Here is a 2,778-nt window from a genome sequence, read left to right as displayed (position 1 = left end):
GATTTACCATCTGATGCTGCGTACACATGATTGGAAATTCCGCCAGCAAAACTCCAATGAGAGCTTTTTGTCGGAAAATGCGACCGTGTGTATGCTCCATCGGTCTTTTGCTGGCGGAATTCCAGCCAGCAAAAGATTGAGAGCATGTTCTCTTTTTTTTCGATCGGGAAAAGTTCCTATCCGAAATTGCGATCGTCTGTATAAATTCCGACGCGTAAAATTCCTACGCATGTTTGGAAACAATTGGATGCATGCTCTGAAGCATTGAACTTCATTTTCTCGGCTCGTCATAGTGTTATACGTCACCGTGTTCTTGACGGTCGAAAGTTCAGAGAACTTTTGTGTGACCATGTGTATGCAAGGCAAGCTTGAGTGGAATTCCATCGGAAAAACCATCCAAGTTTTTTCAGACAGAAAATCAGTTCGTGTGTACAGGGCATTAGACGATAAAGAGCCTCATCCACAAATACCACAAAAGACTTCAAGCTGTCATTGATGTTAAAGGGGGCAATACACAGTATGAAGAACTGGGGTATGTAAACTTTTGATTAGGGTCATTTGGGTAGTTTCTGTTGTCATTATGATTTAAAAAGAGTAAACACAGTTGATTGATAATAAATGGCTTGAGCCAAACACTAACCATGAGTGACAGAAAAGTTGTGGCCAAGAAATCATAAATTCTGTCAGGGTATGTAAACTTATATACGCATAATGTATATCAAAGCGAGTTTCCCCATAGAAGTCAATGGAAACTCAGATAATTTGTTCCACAATGACTTCTATGGTATGCAGTACTGCATGTGGCCAGAGGTGGGAGGCGCTGGAGACACTCAAAAACCACTCGGATGCACTCGGAGAGGCTCGGAAACACTTAGGAACTGAGTTTTTTTTTTTTTTTTTACATACTGTCACCAGTGCAGTACAACGTCATCATATAACTGGTGTGGTGGTCATTAGGGACACTGACTGGTGACAGTACGAAAAAAAATAAAATAGTTTAAAAAAAAAATTTATTTTCCTATGATTTTTTTTTTTAACGCACTGTGACCGGAGCAATATAATGTTATCAAAGTAACATTGAACTACTCTAGGGAAGTGATCAGTATGTTTTATTTTTTATTTTTTACACATTGCTTATAGAAACACATTTCATTACTTTATGCAAACATTTTAGTAATGAACTCAATTCATTCAGTTTGTTTTGATTAGCTGTGATTGGCCACAGCTGATTACATGGCAAGATGGGCTGTGATTGGGTTAGTCTGTACCATGTGCTCACTGTGACCAGCTAGCAACACAATTGTACACAATGGATGGCCAGGCCGGTACAGTGACCAGTCATCTTCTGTGTCCTGTGGACACAGCCAGTGACAAATTGGGCCATGCGATATGATGTCCACCCGGAGGGACGGGAGGCCGGCCCCGGCGTCATTATGCCCTAGGCCGGATGGCAACATGTTAACAGAACTGAACTGCATTTACCTAGCAACAGTATATAGACAGTCCTATGGTAAAGGTTTGATGCAAATAAGAGGAAAAAATCAAAGTCCATATGCAAGCAATAAAGTTTATTTTAAATGTGTTAGCTCTGCGCTCTTGCATGGAACTGTAATTGTTTCGCTACTTAACCACTTCAATACAGGGCACTTAGACACCTTCCTGCCCAGACCAATTTTCAGCTTTCAGTGCTGTCGCAGTTTGAATGACAATTGCGCGGTCATGCTACGCTGTATCCAAACTAAATTTTTATCATTTTGTTCCCACAAATAGAGCTTTCTTTTGGTGGTATTTGATAACCTCTGCGTTTTTTTTTATTTTTTGCGAAACAAATAGAGACCGAAAATTTTGAAAAAAATAAAAGTTTTTTGCTTTTGTTTCGGTTTAAAAATGTTGTAAAAAAGTTTTTTCTCTTTCACTGATGGGCACTGATAAGGCGGCAGCGATGAGGTGGCACCAATGAGTGGGCACTGACGAGCACTGATGATGGGCACTGATATGCGGCACTGATGGACACTGGTAGGCGGCACTGATGGGTGGCACTGATATGCAGCATTGATGGGCATTGATAGGCGGCACTGATGGGCACTCATGGGTGGCACTGGGCACTGATGGGCTACACAGAGGGGCACTGAAAGGGTGCAAAGATGGGTTCTTATGGGTGGCACTGATAGGCGGCACTGATAGGTGGCACTGATACATGGCACTGATGGGCACTGATACGCCGCACTGATAGGCATCTCTGGTGGTAGGCATTGGAGTGGGCACTGATTGGCAGCTGCCTGGGCATTGATTGGCAGCTGCCTTTGCACTGATTAGTATGTCCCTGGGGGTCTAGGGGGCATACCTGGTGGTCCAGTGTGACTGGTTTCCCTGGTGGTCCTGGGCGGCTTCCCTGGTGGTCCTGGGTAGGATCCGAGGGGGGGCTGTGCTGATAAACAATCAGCACAGACCCCCCCTGTCAGGAGAGCAGCCGATCGGCTCTCCTCTACTCGCGTCTGTCAGACGCGAGTGAGGAAAAGCCGATCACCGGCTCTTCCTATTTACATCGTGATCAGCCGTGATTGGACACGGCTGATCACGTGGTAAAGAGTCTCCGTCAGACTCTTTACCTAGATCAGTGCTGCGGGGTGTCAGACTGACACCCCGAAACAACGATCGCCGCGATGCGCACCCCCGGGGGCGCGCAGCGGCTCAATATCCTGCGGACGTCATATGACGTCCAGTCAGGATTTTGAAACCACTTTGCCGCCGTCATTCTGCTATATGGCAGACGGCAAG

Source organism: Aquarana catesbeiana, linkage group LG02 (assembly GCF_042186555.1).
Source record: "Aquarana catesbeiana isolate 2022-GZ linkage group LG02, ASM4218655v1, whole genome shotgun sequence".
Lineage (NCBI taxonomy): Eukaryota > Metazoa > Chordata > Amphibia > Anura > Ranidae > Aquarana > Aquarana catesbeiana.
The sequence above is the reverse complement of the archived record's forward strand: the minus strand, read 5'-3'. Positions refer to the sequence as shown.